The sequence below is a fragment of the Felis catus genome, chromosome A1 (assembly GCF_018350175.1).
Source record: "Felis catus isolate Fca126 chromosome A1, F.catus_Fca126_mat1.0, whole genome shotgun sequence".
NCBI classification, from domain to species: domain Eukaryota; kingdom Metazoa; phylum Chordata; class Mammalia; order Carnivora; family Felidae; genus Felis; species Felis catus.
The window spans coordinates 85484197-85507806 of NC_058368.1; the positions used below are offsets into that span (position 1 = coordinate 85484197).

General features: G+C 33.0%; 2 long non-coding RNA genes across 2 annotated transcripts; both read left to right on the forward strand.

The window, feature by feature from the left end:
- LOC109492694 lies at positions 1-2727 on the forward strand. The gene is made up of 3 exons (XR_002146649.2): positions 1-680; positions 1024-1164; positions 2690-2727. It is a non-coding gene; the product is annotated as an uncharacterized LOC109492694 (long non-coding RNA).
- Positions 2728-3730: 1003 nt separating this feature from the next.
- Positions 3731-22570, forward strand: LOC109499504. The gene is made up of 2 exons (XR_002156775.2): positions 3731-3781; positions 21095-22570. It is a non-coding gene; the product is annotated as an uncharacterized LOC109499504 (long non-coding RNA).
- The last annotated feature ends 1040 nt before the right edge of the window (positions 22571-23610 follow it).

Below are 23610 nucleotides of genomic sequence, written 5' to 3' on the forward strand. Positions count from 1 at the left end.
TTAAATTCCCCATCAAGCATGCTATTTATATCTGTTTTGCTCAGTTGTTTGGCCCTGATCTTATCTTGTTCTTTAATTGGTATGGATTTCTTTGTATTGGTGTTTTGTCTAACTCTCTGCTTTCTTCTGTGTGAAGTAAAGTCCTTTATATCTCCTGCTCCTGAGAGTAATGGCTTTATGAAGAAGAGATCATGCCGTGTCCAGGGCCTCATTCTTCAGGGAATGTCTCTGGTGTGTGTTGTGTGCACTCTGCTATTGTGTTTTGGCTGGTGAATCATTCAGATAAGCTGTCTGCAGAGGCTTTCCTTGCCTGCAGTTTTCAGTGTTTGGGTCTTCATGAGAATGTGGTGATTTTTGACTAGACGTCCTCTGTCTGCTTATTAAATGAAACTTGCCCTGCAGACCTCTCTGGTTGGGAGATATAGTGTGGGCAGGAGTTTGTGTTGGTCTTTACAGAAAGGGGTCTCTGCACTTGGACTGAGGCAAGCTTGACTGAGAAAGACAATTCTGTCAGGGCAAAGGGGTGTGGAGTTTGATGTAACCAAGTTACATAGCCAGTGTTGTCACTGCACTATTTCCAGCAGGTGGCTCTGTGGTTGTGCTGACGGGTGCTGAAGGGAAATTGTGCTAGCCAGCTCCTTTGTCCCTGAAGAGGTGTCTCCATGAATTCTGACTTTCAGGTATGCTCTCCAAAAAAAAGCAATCTTTCTCTTGTATGTATCAGGGGATTTTCAGATTGTTGTTTCCACACTACTTGCCTCCTAGTTGTTTGCCTGCCTCTCTCTAGAGGTAGCACAGTGCCCTCCAGGCTGCCTACCCCTCAATCCTACTGACTTTTAAAACCCCAGGAATTAGGGAAGTCGTGTGGAGAGGGGCTTGCCCTGGTCTTCTGGGGAAGGGCGCAGCTGCATTGGGGCTCAAATAAGCATGACAAAGAAGGGCAGTCCCAATAAAGCAGAGGAGGGTGGGGCTTAGTATATGCAAGCTAGGCAGCATGTGTAAACCCTGAGTTCCTTCCAACAGGTGGCTTTGTGCTTATTGACAAGCAGGGGAGAAAATTATCTCCAGCCAGCTCCTTTATCTCTGGAAAGGAGTCTCCATGAATGCTGCATCTCAGGGACATGTGACAAAAAGAGTGAATAATCGCCTCCCTGTGTGCCCCAGGTATTCTTTAAATTGCTGTTTCCATGATGTCTGCCCCTGGGATATTTTCCTGCCTTCTCTCCAGGAACAACACAGTGACCTCAAGGCTCTATCCCGGTTGAACCTAGTACCTTTCAACCTCTAGATTTAAAGCCCTACTAGTTTCAAGAACTCAGGCAAATCAGCCCTTCTCATTTGCCCAACAACAAGTTTAGGAAAATGTTCTCCTTGTGTGCTTCACTTTCTCATGTGCTTCTCTGCATCCATGGCTCCTTCCACTTTTTATCATTTCTGATCTGTGTCTCCTGACCCATGTCTCCATACTTCCTATCTTCTTTGAGGTGGTTTCTTTCCCTTTAGTTGTGAAATTTGTCCTGCCATTCTTCAGGTTGATGTCTGTGATATTTAGAATAATTTGATAGTTACCTACTTGTATTCATGGGTTGAAAGGAGCCTAGGGTCCCTTATTCTGCTGACATCTTCCTGAAGCTCTGTATTGATGCCTTTTGCTGCCTGCCACTCTCCATTTCACCAAGGTCTTAGCCTGCAACCTTAGGATTAAAGATTTCCAGTGAGTCTCTAGCCCACACAAATGACCTGTCCAGTGCCTTTAGGCCTTCACCAGGATTTTCTGCTAAACTGCATCCAACGCTCTAGCTTCCACATTACCCACTAGAAGTGCAAACTCTGAATGATTTATTTAATATATTTGTGGATTTGGTTTCCTAATATTTTATTGAGAACTTTTGAATTTATGGTTATCAGAGATTTGGATTTGTAGTATTCTTTTTTATTCTGTTTTTTTTTTTTTGTCTCAGAATGATGCTGACATAGAATATTTGGCAGTTTTCCTTCCTCTTCATTTGTTGTTAGTGTAATTTGAGAATAGGTATTAATTCTTCCTTAAATGTCTCTTAGAATTCACCTGTGAAGCCATCTATTCTTCAACTTTTGTTTATTCGGTTTTTCAGTGGTCTACATGTATATATGTATATTTTTTCTTTTATGATTTCTTTGTTGACCCATTTATTGTTTAGTAGCATGTTACTTAGCCTCATGTATTGATGTCCTTCCAATATTTTTTCATGTAGTTTGATTTCTAATTTCATAGCATTGTGATCAGAAAAGATACATGGTATAATTTCAAAGTCTTTTAATTTGTTGAGTCTTGTTTTGTGGCTTAACTTGTGATCCCTTCTGCAGACTGTTCCATGTGCATATGAAAATATATGTATTCTGTTTTGGGTTAGAAAGTTCTTAATATATTTGTTAGATTCATCTTGTCCAATGTGTCATTCAAAGCCATAGTTTTCTTTTGATTTTCTGTCAATGGGAAATCCATTGATGTTAGTGGTGTGTTAACAACTTGTACCATTATTTTATTACTGTCACCATCTTCCTTTATGTCTGTGAATAATTCTTTTATAAGTGAGGTGCTCATGTGTGCATAAATTTTTATACTATTTATGTCTTTTTGTTGATTTTTATAATTATGTAGTGACTTTCTTTGTCTCTCTTTTTGTTAATGTTTATTTATCTTTGACAGAGAGAGAGACAGAGCATGAGCAGGGGAAGGACAGAGAGAAAGGGAGACACAGAATCCGAGGCAGGCTTCAGGCTCTGAGCTGTCAGCACAGAGCCCGACATGGGGCTCGAACTCACAGACCACGAGATCATGACCTGAGCTGAAGTCAGATGCTCAACCAACTCAGCCACCCAGGCACCCCAGTTCGTCTCGTGGTACAGCCTTTACTTTAAAGTTGACTTTGTATGATTTCACTACTGTTTAATTACTGTTATACCTAACTCTGCTCATTTTTAATAAGGTTGGGGTGTGTGTGTTGAGTTGTACAATCTCTTTACACATATATTGAAGATTAACACTTTATCAGATATGTCATTTGTAAATATCTACTTTTTTTGGTAGGTTGTGTTTTGTTTTTGTTTTTAGTTTGTTTGCTTGCTTTCATTCACCGTGAAAAGCATTTTATTTTGATATATTCCTTATAGTTTATTTTTGCTTTTGTTTTCACTTCCTTAAGAAGACATATATGGATAAATGTTGCCATGCCTTATGTCAAAAAAAAAAATAATTCCTGTTTTCTATTCTAGCATTTAATGGTTTCAGGTGATACATTTAGGTCTTTAATCTATTTTGAATTTGTTTTTGTGTTTAGTATTAACAAGTGGTCCAGTTTAATTCTTTTGTATTTAGTTATACACTTGTCTCAGCATCAGTTATTGAAGAAGCTGTCTTTTCCCCATTGTATATTCTTGCCTCCATTGTTATATTTCAATTGACCATATAATGGTGGGCTTATTTCCAGATATCTTAAAATCTGGAATTGTGATACATCCATCTCTGTTTTTCTTTCTCAAGATTACTTTGGTATTTCAGGGTCTTTTGTGGTTCCATGCAAATTTTAGTGTTATTTCTTTTATTTTTGTAAAAAATATTGTTTATATTTTTACAGGTTTTGAATTGAATCTGCAGATTGCTTTGCATAGTATGGACTTGTTGAAAATATTAATTCTCCCAATCCATGAGATGAAATATCTTTCTAGTTGTTTGTGTCATCTTCAATTTATTTAATTGGAGTTTTATAGTTTTCAGTGTACAGATTTTTCATCTCTTTGGGTAAGTACATTCATATCTGTTTTATATTTGGGGGAACAATTTGAATGGACTAATTTTCTAATTTCTCTTTCTCTTTAAAAAAATTTAATGTTTTATTTGCTTTTGAGAGAGAGAGACAGAGACAGAGACAGAGACAGAGACAGAGACTGAGTACAAGCAGGGAAGGGGCAGAGAGAGAGGGAGACACAGAATCCAAATCAGGCCAGGCTCTGTCAACACAGAGCTTGACACAGGGATTGAACTTGTGTACCCTGAGATCATGACCTGAGTTGAAGTTGGATGCTTATCCAACTGAGCCACCCAGATTCCTTTCTAATTTCTCTTTCTGCTACTTCATTATTAGTAAATAGAAATGGTACCAAGGAGGAGGGAGGACTTAGGGTGGCAAAGGAGAAGGGAGACTCTAAGCTTGTCTCATCTCTTGAACACAGCTAGATAGATATAAAATCATTCTGAATGTCAAATAAATCAATTGAAGGCCTGAATGAATAAAAACTGCAACACTACATGTAAAAAAAGGACCACCTTTTGGAAGGTACAACGTGCAGTTTACCAAGGGAGATAGTGCTCTGGGTCCAAGCCACAGGGAGGTTACCACATAGTAGTATAAGCAGCAGAGCACAAAATCTGAACTTTTAGCAGTCTGTTACTATGGGGGAAGTGCCTGGCTTAAAGGTGCTCAAGTGGTGAAGAAGGGTAGAATCCCTGGAGTGACAGTGTGGTCTGAGGATCCCTTCCTTAGGTGGCCACAGAAACAGTTTGTGCCAAGTGTCAAAGTTCTGTGTTGCTTCCAGGCTTCAGAGAAGAGATTTGCCCTATATGAGGGCTGCAAGCAGGGGTACTGCTATTTCTGCTCTGTTTTGATATGAACTTTGAACAGCTGTATAGTCCTATCTCTACTTTTTCCCACAGGCCAGTGAAAACATGGCAAGACCCTCCCCTAGATGAATATCATAGGTCCACACCATGGGATCCTTAAGATTTGTAGTTTTGAAACTCAGTGGCACACCTGAGATAAAAAAAAAAAAAAAAAGTTTGGACAGAGTGGTGCTTAGTTGGGTCAGTTGATTAAGTGTCTGACTTTGGCTTGGGTCATGATCTCACTGTTCATGAGTTTGAACCCTATGTCCAGCACTGCACTGACAGTATGGAGTCTGCTTGGGATTCTCTCCCTCTTTCTCTCCACCCCCCATCACTTGTGCTTTCTCTCTGAAAATAAATAAATAACTTAAAAAAAAAGAAAGGACACTGGCTGGGAGAACATGGGGTTCTGATGGAAACTGGGGACACAAGGCTGGTGACTAATTGCTCTTCTATGAGGTTTCCTTGAAGAGTGGGGGCGGTGTGCAAACTCAGCTCCTGGACTGTAGAGCAGGGTGTGGCCATATTCATTCAGCCCTGTAGAGCTGAAAGCCTTCAGGGAGCAAAACAGTACCACTTAGTGGAGGATGGAGCCACTTAAACCAAGCCCCTCCCCCCTATACCCAGGAGATGCATTTCCTCTGAAACAGGTCAGACTGAGAATCAGAGAACATCAGGCTCTTCTCCCCAGAAGACCAGCACAAAATCTCCCTTCCACTTAGTGTACAGATCATAGTGCTGTAAAGCTTCAGCTCTAGGGGAAATAGTAACAAACTTCTGTTTTACTTTTATTCTTTATACTTTTTTCATTTATTTTCTTATTTTTTAATTTATTTTTTACTTACTTTTTACTTAACATTTACTTAGTTTTACTATTAGTATTTTCTTACCTTTTATTTTTATACGTACAAATTTATATATACATGTTCTTTTATCTAGATTGTTTTAACAAGCAGACCAAAACACGTCTTTATTTTTGTTTGTTTGATTTTTTTTCTTTCCTTTCTATGCTCTTTTCTTTTCTGGACAAAATAACGAAATGGAGAACATCACCACACACACACACACACACACAGGCAATGATATTCATGACCAGCGATTTAATGAGCACAGATATAAGTAAGATGACTGAATGAGATTTGAAACCATTATTATAAGACTATTACTAGAGTTTGAAAATATCCTAGAAGACACCAAAAAAACCCTTTCTTCAGAGATGAAAGAACTAAAACCAACCAGGCTGAAATTAAAAATTATATAACCAAGATGCAATTTAGAATGGATGCTATGATGGCAAGAATGGATGAAGCAGTGTACCAAATCATTGATATAGAAGATAAAATTATGGGAAATAATGAAGCGGAAAAGAGGGAAACAAAGGGAAAAGACCATGATATGAACTTCGAGAATTCAGCAACTTATTAAAGAGGAATAACATTCATAGCATAAGGGTCCCAGAAGATGAAGAGAGAGAAAAAGGGCAGAAGTTTTATGTGAACAAATTATAGCTGAAAACTTTCCTAATCTGGGAAGTACACAGGCATCAAGATCCAAAAAAAATGCAGAGAACTCTTACGAAATCCCACAAAAGTTGGGTATACTAAGGCATATCATAGGCAAATTCAAAATAAAATACACAGACAAGGAAATAATTCTGAAAGCAGCAAGGTAAAAAAAAAAAAAAAAAGGCCTTAACCTACAAGGGAAGACATAACAGGTTTGTTGCAGATATGTCCACAGAAAAATGGCAAGCCAGAAAGAAGTGGTGGGATATATATTAGGTGCTGAATAGGAAAAAATATTCAGCCAAGAATTCTTTACCCAGAATGCCATCATTAAGAAAAAGAGATACAGAGTTTCCCAGAAAAACAAAAACTAGTAGTTCATGACCACTAAATCAACCCTGCAAGATATTTTAAGGGGAACTCTTTGAGTAAAGGAAAAAACAAAACAAACAAAAATTACCAAAGTAACAAACACTCTGATGGACTACAGAACATCACCAGAAATACCAACTCTATAGGCAACATAATAGCACTAAATTCATCTTTCAATAATCACTCTGAATGTATATGGACTAAATGCTCCAATCAAAAGACACAGGTTATCAGAATGGATAAGACAAACAAACAAACAAACAAACAAACAAGATTCATCTATATGCTGCCTACAAGAGACTCATTTTAGACCAGAGGACACCTGCAGATTGAAAGTGAGGGGCTGGAGAACCACCTATCATGCTAATGGACATCAAAAGAAAGCTGGAGTAGCCATACTTATATCAGACAAACTACATTTTAAAACAAACTGTAATAAGAGATGAAAAATAACTTTATATCATATATAAGGGGTCTATCCATCAAGAATATATAACAAATTTAAATAATAACGCCCCCAACTTGGACGAAACCAAACATATAAATCAATCAGTAGCAAACATAAAGAACCCAATGATAATAATACTGTAATTGTAGGGGACTTTAAAATCCCACTTAAAGTAATAGTAACATCATCTAAGCAGAAAATCAACAAGAAAACAACAGCTTTGAATGTTACACTGGACCGGATGGACTTAGCTTATATATTCAGAACATTTCATTCTAAAGCAGCAGAATACACATTCATCCCAAGTGCACATGGAACATTCTCCAGAATAGATCACATACTGGATCACAAATTAGGCCTCAGTGAGTACAAAAATATTGAGATTATACCACACATATTTTCAGACTAGAATGCTGTGAATCTTGAAGTCAACCACAAAAAAAAAAAGGAAAAACCCCAAGTACATGGAAATTAAAAAACATCATACTAAAGATTGAATGAGTTAACCAGAAAATTAAAGAAGAAATTATATATATATGTATACATATATATATGTATACATATATATATATATATCCTGTCCATATTATATACATATTAATTTCTTCTTTAATACACACACACACACACGGAAGACAATTAAAATGGATATATATATATATATATATATGGAAGACAATTAAAATGGAAAGACAAAGTCTTTCCAAAATTTTCAGATGCAACAAAGACAGTCTTGAGAGGGAAATAGATTGCAATACAGGTATATTCAAAAAGCCAAAAAGTTCTAATACAAAACCTAACATTACACCTAAACGAGTTAGAAAAGTAACAGCAAATTAAGTCTACAGCCAGCAGAGAAAGAGTAATAACAAAGATTGGAACAGCAATAAATGATATAGAAACAAACTCTTAAAAAACAGAACAGATCAAAGAAACTAAGAGCTATTTATTTGATAGAATTAATAAAATTGATAAACACTCAGCCAGACCTAACAAAAGAAAAGAAAAAGGACCCAATCAAATAAAATCATGAAGGGAAAAGGAGATATCAAAACCAGAACATCAGAAATTAAAAAGAAAAATTATAAGGTAACACTGAAAAATTATATGCCAACAAACAGGGCAATCTAGAAAAAAATTGACAAATTTCTAGAAACTCACAAACTACCAGAAAAGAAATAAAAAGTTTGAACACACCTATAAACAGCGAAGAAATTGAATCTGTAGTCAAAAATCTGCAAACAAAATCCAGGACCAGATGGCATCTCAGGGAAATTCTACCAGACATTAAAAGAAGAGGTCATATCTATTCTCAAACTGTTTCAAAAAATAGAAATGGAAAGAAAACTTCCACTCATACTGAGGCCAACATTGCCTTGATTCCAAATGTAGACAAAGAACTCACTGAAATGGAGAATTATAGTCCAGCATCCCTGATGAACATGGATGGGAAAATTCTCAATAAGATACTATCAAATCAAATTCAACAGTACATTGAAAGAGTTATTCACCACGTTCAGTGGTATTTTTTGGTGCATTGTAGGTTTGATTCAATACTCACAAATGTAGCCATGTGATACATCACAATAATGAAAGAAAGGATAAGACCATATGATCCTGCCCATATATGCAGAAAAATTATTTGAGAAGATGCAACATCTTTTCTTGATAACCTTCAACAAAGTAGGGATAGACAGAACATTCTTCAACATCAAAGAGACCATATATGAAACACCCACATCTAATATCATCCTCAATTATGAAAAATTGAAAGTCTTCTCCTTAAAGTCAGGAACAAGACAAGAATGTCCACTCTCACCATTACTCTTAACATAATTCTGAAGTCTTAGCCTCAGCAATCAGACAACAACAACAACGAAATAAAAAGCATCAAATCACCAGGGAAGAAGTCAATTTTCACTATTTGCAGATGACATGATTCTTGATGTAGAAAACCCAAAAGACTCCCCACACAAAATTCCTGGAACTATACATAAATTCAACAAAGTTTCAGGATATAACATCAACATGTAGAAATATGTTGCATTTCTATACACTAATAAAGTAGCAGAAAATGAATTCAGGGAATCAATCCCATTTACAATTGTACCAAAAGCAATTAGATACCTAGGAATAAACCCAACTAAAGAGTTTAAAGATATATACTCATAAAACTATAGAAAGCTTATGAAATAAATTGAAAACACAAAGAAATTGCAAAAACATTACATGCTCATGGAATGGAAGAACAAACATTTTTAAAATATCTATACTATCCAAGCAATCTACACATCCAATGCAGTACCTATCAAAATATCACCAGCATTCTTCAAAGAGCTAGAACAACACCAATCCTAAAATTTTTATGGAACCACAAAAGATCCTGAACAACAACACAATTCTGAAAAAGAAAAACAAAAATGTAGCATCATGATTTCAGTTTTCAAGCTATAGTACAGAGCTGTAGCCATCAAGACAACATGGTGCTGGCATAAAAATGGACACATCGATCAGTGGAACAAAATAGAAAACACAGATATGGACCAAAACTGTATGGTCTACTCATCTTTGATAAAACAGGAAAGAATATCCAATGGAAAAAACTGTCTCTTCAGCATATGGTGTTGGAAAAACTGGTCTTTGACATGTAGAAGAATGAAACTGGACCACTTTCTTACACCATACACAAAAATAAATTCAAAATGGTTGAAATATCTAAGTGTGAGACAGAAAGCCATCAAAATCCTAGAGAAGAACAGAAGCAGCAACCTCATTAATTTTGGTTATATCAAGTTCTTAATAGACACTTTAACCAAAGCAAGGGTAACAAAAACAACAACACAAATGAACTATTGGGACTTCATCAAGATAAAAAGCTTCTGCACAACAAAGGAAACAATCAATAAAACTATAAGGCAAGCTGTGGAATGCAAGCAGATTTTTTTTTCAAAGACATATCTGATAAAGGGTAGTGTCTAAAATCTATAAAGAACTTAACAAACTTGACATCCAAAAAACAAATAACCTAATTATAAATGGGAAGAGGACATGAACACTTTTCCAGAGAAGACATTTAGATGGCTAACAAACACATGAAAAGATGCTCAACGCCACTCATCATCAGGGAAATACAAATGAAAACTATGATGCAAAACCACCTCAAACTTGTCAGAATGGCTAAAATGAACACAAGGAACAATAAGTTTTAGCAAGGATACATAGATACAGGAACCATCTTGCCCTGTTGGTAATTCAAATTGGTACAGCCTGTCTGGAAAGCAGTATGGAAGCTTCTAGGAAAACTAAGAATAGAACTACCCTATCATCCAGCAATTGCACTACTAGGTATTTCCCCAAAGGATATAAAACTCGATCCAAATACAGTTTCAAAGCCCCCTGTTTATAGTAGCATTATCAACAATAGGAAAAGTATGAAGAGACCCCAAATGTCCACAGACTGATTAATGGAAATATAATATGTGTGTGTATACACACACACACACACACACACACACACACACACAATGGAATGTTACTCACCCATCAGGGAGAATGAAATTTTGACATTTGCAATAATGTGGATGGAGCTAGAATGTATTATGCTAACAGAAATAAGTCTGTCAGAGGAACACAAGTATATGATTTCATGCCTATGTGGAATTTAAGAAACAAAATAGATGAATGTTTAGGAAGGGGAGAAAGAGGAGAGAGGAACACAAAAGACAAGAGACTCTTAATGATAGAGAACAAACTGAGCATTGATGGAGGGAGGTGGGTGTGGAATTTGCTAGATGGGTGATAGGTATTAAAGAGGGCCCATGTTATGATTAGCACTTTCTCTTGTGTGTAAGTGATGAATCACTGTCTACTACTGAAGCCAATATTACACTGCATGTTAACTAAGTAAAATTTAAATAAATAAATAAATAAATAAATAAATAGAAAAAAATTATTACTTTGGCTATTTGGGGTCTTTGGTGGGTCCATACAAATTTTAGGATTGTTTTTTCTAGCTCTGTAAAAAACTCTACTTGTATTTTGATAGAGATCTCATTGAATGTGTACATTGCTTTGGGTAGTATGATTTATAACATTTGTTCTTCCAATCCATAAGCATTGAGTGTTTTGTTCTTTTCTATATTTTGTTCTTTTTATCATTTTATTTCTGCTTAAAAAGTTTCTATTGACCTATAAATTTGCTTATTTTCCCTGTTTTGTACAGTCGACTGATCAGTCCATCAAAATATTCTGTATTTTACTTCATGATTTTTATTTATGATTTTTATTATTTATTTTAAGTGTATTTATTTATTTTGAATGTGAGAAAGAAAACAAAAAAGCTTGGAAGGGGAGCAGGGAGAGTGGGGTCAGAGGATCCGAAGCAGGCTTTCTGCTGACAGCATAGAGTCTGACATGGGGCTTAAACTCATGTAATATGACCTGAGTGGAAGTCCAATGCTTAACCAAGTGAGTCACCCAGGGATCCATTTCTTTGTGTTTTTGATCTAAATTTACCATTGATTTCTTCTTATACATTCTATCTCAATAATTGCATTACACATCTGATTTAGCATGTTGCCCACTTTTTCCCTTAGAGCTGTTGACATATAAATCATAGCTATTATAAATGCCCTTTCTGATAATCCAATATCTGTATTATGTCTGAATCTGCCTTTGGGTCTTATTTTTTCTCTTGAGACTCTGTTGCTGTTTTATTTCCTTTTAGCATGTCTTGTATTTTTTTTTCTTGAAAACTGGGTATATTTTACCAGGTTATAGAAACTGTTTTAGTTTGAAATGGAGGAGGGGAAATGTTCTACAATCTTACAATTAAATTTTATTTATTTTAGTGGGTCTCTTTACTGGCATGTGATTTTTGTGTTTCTTATCTTCTTTTCTTGTGTTGCTCAAATAATATAGAGATTTAATGCAAACTCAAGGAAATCACCAGCTTTAAAATAATGAATTAGTTATTCTGTTTATTTATTTTTTAGATGGAATTTGAAAAGTGAGTAGTAAAGGCCATATCTATAATATATAAATATTAATAATATTATATTTCAGTGGCACCTGAGTGGCTTAGTGGGTTGGGCTTCCGACCTCTGCTCAGGTCATGATCTCACAGTCCATGAGTTCGAGCCCCATGTCAGGCTCTGTGCTGACAGCTCAGAGCTTGGAGCTTGCTTCAGATTCTGTGTCTCCCTCTCTCTCTGCTCTTCCTCTGCTCACATACTGTCTCTCTCTCAAAAATAAATAAAGATTAAAAAAATTAAAAAAATATTATATTTCATTAATTATAAAGTGATATATGAAAAAAGTAATTCTGACTATGGCAACATCACAGAACAAAGGGTAGAAATATTTTTGTTTATAATAAATAAGAACTTTGTAAGACACAATTAATGAGTGCCAACCAATGTGAAAAGAATATTCTTTTTAATCCATAATACTTGGATTTGCAACTAAATATAAAAGATCAAAATAATAATTCTTTGGCACACCTGGCTGGCTCAGTCCATGGAACATGTGACTCTTGATCTTGGTGTTGTAAATTCAAGCCCTACGTTGGGTGTAGAGATTACCGAAAAATAAAGTCTTATAAAAATAATAATAATGTATTCAGAAGCTAATAGAGGAGAATGTATTTATGATGTCTTAATGGCAAATATCTTTATATTATTTTAAAAATATTTCTATTGAAGTTTATTTGACACACAATATTAAATTAATTTCAGTTGCACAACATAGTGACTTGACAACTGTACATTATTCTATTCCCACCACAATATAAGCAAACATTTTAAAATTTGTAAAAAGTACTAATCTTAAAAACCTTGACTACTTTCTTACATTAAAATTGAAGACATTTATAAATAAATTAGTAAAAAATTCACAATGTGAGAGGATATCTGTAATAGATATAAAATAACAAAGGCTCTGTTTATGGTCTATTAAAAATAACTCCCATTAATCAACAAGAAAACAAACTCACAGATACAAACTGCGACAGTACCTTGAACATTTTACAAAGGAGATATAGAAATATGCTTATACATAAGACAATGGGCAAAGGACTATGCTAATTGATTTCTTTTTATAATTCAGTACAATGATAACCATGAATCAAACTGACAATAACAAATTTTGGCCTTTATAATTTCATTAATTAATGCTACAAATATAACAGCAGGAGAATTTTCCATGCTGACTCTCTTCAATGTATGTGAACTAAAGGATTGATTTTTTGATTTATAGAATCATAAATTATGCACTTTTTTTTGTGAAAATTCACAATGTGTTAATTGGAGAGGCATATGAAAAGGCAAACATAAAACAAAGCTAAGATATTCTTTTAATAAAGCAAGGGCAAAGGATTTGTTTTACTATAATTACAAAATTCCAGTAATTGGGATTGTTTTCTACATGCAAAAGACAGACAGACTCAGGAACAAAGTAAACTGGCCATAATGAAAAACATAGATATATGGATAATTTATAACAAAAAATACACTTTATGAAAGTTGGAGGATGAGATATTTTTCAAATAATAGTGTGAATTAGATATCTCCTTTTAAAAATAACAAATTTGATATTAATAGTACCCAGCTCCAAAATAATGATTTCCAGACTTGTCATAAAACACATTTGAGAGGAAAATTTAGTAAGAGGTCAAAGAGGAATAGATTTTTGACTGAAGGATATAAAATAACTTATTGGATAGTATACATGAACACTAACCTTGAAAAGGGAAGGAGTGATTAATATGACATTAATGGCGATTATAATTGTTCACATGTCTCAGCATTAAGAACATGAGAACCCAGATCAAAGAGATGGTAGTATAACTGTAACATGGGTAATTATAAAATGCTCTGTATCTAGATTCTGTAAAAATAATAAATAAATAAATAAATATTAAAAAAAACTTCTAAAATCAACAACAAAACACCCAATCCAATATTTTTTAAAAGAAGCAAACTGTTTGAATGTAACTTCTAAAACAACAAACGACAATGAAAAATAAACATATTAAGTGTTGCAAAATTTTATTAGTAACCAAAGATATGCAAAGTACAAGGAGATATAGCTACACAATCATGATATAGGTAGAAATTTAATTGAAAATTAAGTATTTTTTTAAGATCATCAAATAATAGGAATTCGCACAAGAATGAATTAAATGAACACAATCACGTATGAAACCATTTGGCATTACCTAGTTTAGTGGGTTAAATGATGTCTCATGATGTGTCTCCAAAACATTATGTCTCTACCCTAAAACATTAGAATGTGGTCTTTGGAAATATGTCTTGGCATATGTACTTAGTTTGGGATCTCAAGATGAAATCATCTTAGATTCAGAATGGGCCTTAAATGAGTGAGTTTTTTGTGTTTTTTGTTTTGTTTTGTTTTGTTTTAAAGAGGAAAGGACACATAAATATATCCAGAGGGAATAAAGCCATGTTCAGATAGAGAGAGAGATTGACATTCTGCTGCAAAAGCCAGGAAACATTGAGCGCAAGCAGAAACTGGAAGAGACAAAGGATTGTCTCCCTTAGGACTGTTATAGGACCCTGTCAACCCCTTGAAGTAAAATTTCTGGACTCCAGAACTTTGAGAGAGTAAATTTACATTGTTGTAATCCACCAAATCTTCTGGTGTTTTTTTATATCAGCATTAGGAAGCTAATACATCCAATAAATTTTAAAATTTTCAGACTTTCTACCTACCAATTCTCCTCATACTCATACCTCCAAAAATTCACGTATATTTGTGATAGAACACATATAACAAATACTGATAGAGAAGTTATAATTATAAAAAAAATCCTCCAAATTCAAAAATATTATATATTGAAAAAATATGTATATAATGAATATTATTCAGGTATGGAAGTAAACTATAAATAAGTTAGAATATTGGAAACAATGTTACAAGCAAAATGTCAAGCAAAGGAAATAAGACACAGCATAGACACATATAATAATTTTCAATTTATATTTGATTTAAAATTCAAAAATTTTACTTTATATTTTAGCATGGCAAATAATATTGCTAAATATTAAAAAAAATAAAAATGTAATTATATAAGATTCATTGCAATCATTAATTTGGGAAGTGGGAGGTGTTTCCACCAAAAAGAAATATACAAAATATCATGTGTGGCAATATTATTCTAATGTTGTATGAGGATTGATGGTTCCAGGGGTCTTCCATTATTTTTATCTGTTTGTAAAAATATGTTCATACGAATTATATTTATTTCTAAATAATAAATGATGTAATATATAAAACATGTAAGCTAAAAATTGTATTTTAAAATAGGATATATTGACTTAAACAGAATTGTGTTTGTCAGAAAAAGAAAGCAAAATAGACATAGAAAATTATAAAATTATGTAATTAATAAATCTGTTTTAAGCACTAAACAATATAAATAACAAGTAAGCATTTTGTATGATAATAAGTTATATTTTATTTACTACCACCTAAGAAATATTCACAAAAAGAAACTGTTTATTCCAAAGAAAGACATATTTAATCAATTTTTATAGTTCAGATCACATTCTTTCAATAAACAGATACTAAACAAATAGAAACAAAGTGAAGATTTCTTGAGAACTAAAATTGTAAGTTTAAGTTGTCAACATCCTAAACATCCTAAACAAAAATTATCTAAAATTTTTCCAGTAATAAAATTTAATGTAATAGTTACAAATATAAGGTCTGAGGAGTTAATTCAAAATAATATATAAAAACAAAAGGGACACAGCCAACCCATACCTCAGTAAATAACCTTTTATAAGATGAATATAAACCATAACAAAAGCACAGGTGTCAATATTCATCTTAGAAAATAGGAATCACAAAACACAAATAATTTACCACTAAGATCTTTGAAACTAAATGAAATAAAATGCCTCTCAGATAAATGTTGTTTTGAAGATATATTATACATTGATTTTCCTGATATGATTCAGAATATAACTGAATGTAAATGGTTTTATGTAATTGAGTGCCTGCACCATTAAATATGAATGTATATACTTTTTCTGTGTTTGTCTTACAGTGTGATTTTAAACTGTTGGTTAAAATTTAGGAATCTCTTCTTGGGATTTTATATCTCATCTTTTCTATTTATTTCTAAATTCTGGATAAAGAAAACATCTTGAGGTCACATTTATTTGATATGCAGGATATCTGACTTTTCTAATAATTGGCAAATAAATTTTTGGTGGCCTAATGACCATATTTGAAGTCTAACAATTTTTTCAAATCAAGTACAAATTGATGCCAAACTTGAAAATTATCTGACTAGACACTATATCTATATAAGCTGTCTTAAAACAATTACATCAGAGGCAATATACATTCCATTGTTAGTTTGAAAGCTCCCAGTTCACAAACAATTTTTATATGTTAAGTAAACTCTTATCACTTACTAATTTAGTGATCTGTTACTTTTACTTCTGCTATTCCTGCATTTTGACATGTGCAAAGTGATAAGGTAGCAGAAAAACTAAAAACAGTTTTATATCAGACAAAAGGATTAATATGTTCAATGTGAAAAATAATTTCCTTGTCAAAATATATAAATATAAAATATATAGATCAAGAACACAGAATAAAATTTAAGAAAACAATTTTGAAATGTAGACAGTACATTTAAAAAGTTTTCCATTATTGGTAAAATGTTACAAGAAATATATTCTTAAATTAACTAACTAAACTACGTCAGCAAAGCAGAATTCACAATGATGAATGAAATTCCAGCCTTCCTGTACATAGGCATTAAAACTTTAACATTGCATATATGTTAGCATTTAATGGTTAAACTTTATGAATTATTACTGAGGGAATACTTAATAAATATTTCTCTATTAAAGGTATAACAAACTCAGTGTCTACAGAAGACTGTTTGCTAATACACATAAATGAAAATGCATACATGAGATTGGAGGCCAATGGTAGAAAGCCACTTCACATCCTAAGTGAAGAACACAGGGGTAGTCAGCTTGATCTGATGGTCCATGGACAAATATAGACCCCTTATTTAAAAACCTAGGAATTTTTCCATTAGTATTTATATTTGTATGTGACAATTCATGATTTTAAATATTAATTTAATAGGTTTTCAAACACAATGATGTGCTAACAGAAGTCTTTATTAAGTTAAATAATTCACCTAAAAGAGAAATTTTAAGACCTCTTTTTTTGCCTACTAGCCTAAGATACAAAAATCTAAGGGGAAGGGAATGTGTTATCCTGATTTAAAGCCATGCCCATTGCCAGGTCAGTATTTGTGACCAGTCATTTGGAGTAATATGATGTGGGACTGGGTCACATGTTAACACATACCACTGTGAGATAGGAAAGCATGATGGAGAAAGAAGCCCACTAAGACCCCCATAATGGAAATCAAGGAGAAACATTTTCTGAAAAAGCAGATGTGTGGTAAAGAAAAAATATTTCAACAAGTGTTGTATGTTCAATTTCCCCATTAGTGTCTTTTATTTTCCTAAAGTAGAGAGAGGTAAGCTATGATATAGGTTAAAAGCTCATCTATGGATGAGAGGAATTTCTAGGGATATTTAACGCATATTAGTTTATGCAGTTTTGGTTATTGTTGCTTGAAGAATACTACAGTTTTTAAGTATTGGCTAACTAGTGAAAGTGAGAAAAGAGGTAGAATTACCTAAACTAAGATAGTGGTCTAATACAAAGAAATAATTTTTCATGCATATTTTATACACATTTACATTTATTTTCACTCTACCTTTATTAAACATATCTTTTTGTCAGAGTTGTTCCATTTAAGGGTGATAACTCCAGAAAATAGCCATAATGTCAATTTTCATGCAAGTATTAAATTATAGGGTGTGTATATCAAAATATAAGCAGAGATATAAAATGTCAAATATTAGAATATATTATAAATCTACAAAAACGGAAGCAGTGTTACTGAAAAACATAACTGTAGTTATCTTCATTGCTACGGTGAATCAGGTCTACCTGAGACCATAATATCTGAATAATTAATCTTTACAAAGTTAAAGACAATTTATTACTTATTAAGTACCACTGAAAGACTATATTTAAATACAAGAATAAAATATTTTAAGTCAAAAAGACAATAAAAAATAAACAGGAGTATAAAACAAATTATGTGAAAGTGATAAGAATTTTTAAGAATCAAACTTTCACAGTTAAATCATGTTAATTCAAATATTCAAATATAAAATTATTTTATAAAAGAAACAATGAATGGGTGCTATTAAGTAAATTGTTAAAGGTAATATACTTGAAACTAATATAATTTTGAATGCTAGTTATACTAAATAAATAAATAAATAAATAAATAGAAGTAAGAAATAAGTCAAACATACGAGAAAATATGAACAGCAGAGCTGGTAAGAGCAACATGAACACCTGGATAAGAGCAAAATGGAAAAATTCCAAAAAAGAATGTGAACATAACACCCACACATAACAAAGAGTTTCGCAATCAATTGATTTCAGAATTTTAATCAATGTTGCAATATTTATGAGGTCCCTATAACTTACTAACTTAATAAATAAAATAAAAAACAAAATAATGACACATGTACTCAATTTTTATGTCTGTTATGTTACAATTTTCCATGAGTTATAAGTTTGACAAAAGTATTAACAAGAGAAATAATCTTTTCCTTAGTATATTTACTTTTGAAAATTTTTAAGGAAAAAAAATTCTTAGAAAAGGGAAACCTGCACAGAAAAACATATTTATATAAATTTGAAGAAAACAGTATAAACATTAAAGTAAAGGTAGATACTGAATGAATTAAGTCAAGCTACTATAGATAACTATTTGAATGTTGTCACATCTATAATATTGTGCTTCTAGGAATTAGTAAAACAAAACAGTACAAAATTATAATATTAATTTTAACATAATGTGGCAAGAACAGGAAGGAAAAATTGTGTTTGTGGGCTGGCCACATATTGAATTTGCTTGTTAACAGACAAAAAAAAATCAAAACTATAGTTTATCTCTAGTGACATTTGTAGATTAAAAAATAGTAAAAATTAAACATCAAAATTTTAAATATTTAAAATTAAATATGTTAAAAGTTGGAAAGCTTGAGTTTTGAGCAATACATGGTACATGTTTACTTCCTAAGTGTTGATATAATACTGGTATTTAGGAAGAATTAGTATAAAATTCAGTACGGGGTCAATATTGAACAGGGTTAATTTTTTCCCTCTTGTTTAATAAATAAAGAGAGTAAAGACAGCTGTATTTTATATTGATGGCTGACTGGCAGATTTCTGACTTATAGAATTTTGCTTAATGAATTTGTAAAGATCATATAAGGCACAAGAGAAAGGAATGTTCTGCCCCAATAGTGGTTTGCCAAGGATAGGGAGAAGGGATTTGGCCATAAGTTGTCTATAGAAAAGTAGCATTTACTTACTATATATTTCCTATCTCGATTACAGTAATATTCTTTTGCAACCAAGATCCATCCTTACATGTCTCTTATCAACAGATATTAACTTATTAGTGTAATTATCTTCCCAGGACTTTCCTGAGAGCTCCAGCCACCTCTTTGTTTCACACATTATCAATGAGGGGATTAAGCATGAGTGTAAGCATGGTGTAGAAGACAGAGACCACTTTGCCCTACTTTTCAGTGTGATAGACTTTGGGGAGAAAATACTTGATGATGATTGTTTCACAGAAGAGAGTTATCACAGGGTTCCTGGGTGTCTCAGTCATTAAACAGACTCTTGATCTCAGCTCAGGTCTTGGTCTCAAGGTCATGAGTTCAAGCCCCATGTTGGGCTCTGTATGGGCAAAAAGCTTACTTTAGAAAAAAGAGAGAGAGAGATCACAATCATGTGGGACGAACAGGTTGCCAAAGCTTTTCTTTTCCCTGAGTTTGATCTTTATCCCGAAACAGTGGAAAGGACCTGCCCATATGAGGCCCTGATGACAGATATTGGAAAAATAAAGCAATACAACATCATTAAATACACACACACACACACACACACACACACACACACACGTTTCAGGAGTGCTGGGATCTCACAAAAGAAATGATGGATTTCCCTGGAGGCACAGTAAGGGAGACCCAGAGTATAGATAACATGGATCAAGGCATTGAGAAGTGCACTCAGCCAGGTGACAGACACCATGAATGCACAGACTATGGGACACACGAGAAATGAGTAATGGAGGGGATGGCATATAGCTACATAGCGGCCATAAGCCATTACTGCCAGAAGAAGACAGTCTGATCCCATAAGAGTCATGATAAGGAAAAGCTGAGTTCCACAACCAATATAGGAAATGCTGCTTCTTCGAGACAAAAAGCCAATGAATATTGTTGGGGTAAAAATAGAGCTATGTAAGAGATCCATCAGGGAGAGTTGACTGAGAAGGAAATACATAGGAGTATGGAGGAGAGAATCAAATTAAATAAGAGTCATCATCATAACATTGCCAGCAAGGGCTGCATGAAAAAACAGGAAGATGAGAGTGAAGAGAAATTTGGGGTGATATGGTGATATGGTGATATGGTGAAATGACCCCAAAAGAACAAAGTCAGTTCCAGTGGTTCTATTGATCCATTTTTCCATTCTCTCCTTCTGGATTCATTATCCTGGATAGTGCTGACAAAAATGTTCAGACTCACCATCATTTTACATTGTGTCAATTTCATTTTATCCTTTAGTCTAGCAATATTAAATAATATTAATAAATAGCTAATATTTTCTAAATATTTTAATTTAATTAAATAATAATTTAAATACATGATTGAAATCAAAAATTGTCTGAGCCCAATTTTAGTTTTCTTGTCATTGAATAATTTGCGAAGAATGTATGACATCATACATGTAGTAAATACATAAATCTGGTATGTAAAATTATTGCTTGATTTTACTTATATTTATACTGGATTAAACTGTGTTGCAAAGGCAAGGCTAGTGACATTGAATAAGGAAACTACTCACCTAAGCAGATCAATGTTTTGGTCGTCACTTGGACTAAAATTAAACTAATTGTTCAGTATCAAATAAATCATTTTTCCATAAATACTATATAGAAACTATCACCTTCTATTATTTTTCCTCAAGATATTACCAGAAACATATTTATGTGAATGGAAGTGTTACGTGTAAAAATACTCGGAGTGATTCATCTTCCCTTGATGTCAGGGCCATACATTACCAACAAACTAAGGAGGTTAAACAGCCCACAAAATCTCTCTACCATAGAGAGTTGTGAAAAATTGCAGTTCTACCTGCACTGCTCTCAGGGTAAATATCTCTTGTTTGTCTTTCTGTTTTGCTACGTAAGCAAAATTATTCCACTATCCTTCAAATGCCCCCAATTCAATAAGTATGTTCCCTTAAAAACAAGAATACACAAATAAAATTCAGTTGCATAATTATTATTTTTTTTTTGTCAGCACCAGATGCCTCTATCTTGGGAACTTAACAATTGCTGTGGTGAAATAATAGCTGTCACAATGGAAGAGTTGTCACTGAAGATGCAGAGCAAGTGAAGTTTTTTCCTGATTTTATCATTTTTAGTGACCTCAGATATGCTAATTAAGTTTTATTTCCTTTGGTTCTTATGTATAAAATGGGTATGTATGTATAGGGTTTTGTGAGTATGAAGTTCATTGATTATAGCAATTTTCTTGGAAAAGTGCCAAATGCATAGGAAATACTAAAAGTTTCCACATGGACTTGAGTTTGAACCTTATGAATAAATATAATTAAGAGTATGAATTGCCTATAACATACAATTATATTTTATTTTATGTTAATGTAAAATATAAAAATTAGAGACTTGTATAATAGTCAACATGTATTCAATATATATTTTTTTAAATCAAGGTACACATGTACGTATTTAAACCTCAAATAGTTCTAAAATGTTTATAATAAAAACAGCAGTAACTTTCCTCTAACTTCTTCTCTACCAGTCTTGTTATCCAGAGCCAAACACTTCAAATTCTTTTAGCTATTTCTCTGTACATATGACACTTATCTAAATTAATCCTAGAGCTGTTATTTCTTGGTTCCAAACTTTAGATATCAATTGAGATTCTCAAAAAGACAATCTCCTGAGTGGAGCCACTTCTCATGAGATATCAGGCTTCATCTCATTTTTCTAAAGCACATCTTCACAGAGCTTCTCAATATAACTTCATAGCAGATCAATGATTTGTTCCATATATGTGTAAAATAATTTAATCTGTCTTTATATTTGATTTCTACTTTGGCTTGGAATAAAATTCAAGGTTAATAACCAGTTTCCTTCTGAATTTGGAAGGCATTTCTCCATTGTCTTCTCATATTCATCATTCTTTGAGACATCAGATGCCCTTCAGATAGTAGCTCCTTTGCTTTTCCTTTCAAAATCTTCGATATGTATATGTAATCAACTATATGTTTCATTCCATTCTTAAATGTCATGTTTTCCTTATATATATCAAGATCCTGGGTCTTTTTCAACCAGAGATATACATCTACCATTGTGATTTTGGGTACATTTATAATGTAATTATATATATTTCAATAAAGTTTCCCTCATCATTCTAATCCCCTTTTTTCCTGTATTTGGAGAAATAACAGATATATAAATTTTTTCAGAAACTGAGCTTGATCTAGGAATGATACATTTGGCTAAATTTGGGTTAACTAGGGGAAAATTAGTCATATGGTGAAGTTAGTTGGGATTGGATAACAAGGTGAGATTAATTTAATATAGTATTGATTTTAAGGTGAAAAAAAAGGGATTTTTCTAGTGTGGGCTTTTGTAAGATATCAAGCTAATGTTAGTACTTATTGATTATAAATCAATGTGCCAGCCAGAGTTTTAAATGGTTTACATAGATATTAAATCCTCACACTTGGTAATGTCCCTGGAAGTAAGGTACTGGGCATAATACTGTTTCAGTGTCTGTGATCATACCCATATTTTATAGCCATGCAACTTTAATATCGCTGAAAGTTTGTTTTTATTATATTTAGAAAAAAAATAGTACAGTGTTAAAATCCAAATGTAAGAATAATCAAAATTTGAGAAAGACATCAATACATTCTCAATTCATCACAACAATCATATAATTAGAAAGCAGTCCATTTCTCCTTTCACAATGGACTCATTTTGCAAAAACTATCAAAATATCAAGAAAAAAGAAAACGAGTATCAGCACTGTTACTGAATAAAAGGAAAATTGTGAAAACAATTTTGAAGTCAATTTATCCTCTTTTTCTTTTAAATGTAGCCTTATTCTTTTCGTTTCCATTGGGATTTAAATAGCATATATGTAATAATACTTCAGAATTTTCATAAAGAAAACTCAGGTTTTTATCTTGTTTCGTTACCACTGAAAATAACTGGAAATATTTTTAAGTGTATTTTTTATTGAAACCTCCCTTCCATTAAAGAAGCATAGAAGCTAAAAATCACACTTCTTCTAACCTAAATGACTATCTTAACAGTTGTCAGGTTGGTATTAACTCAAAGATCTTAGCTGCATGGCAGAAGTAAACTCGAAACTGCAACTCTCAGGATCCCATTGCTTGCACAGTTTATGACTAACATTTACCAACGATTTGGAAAATAGATGAGAACA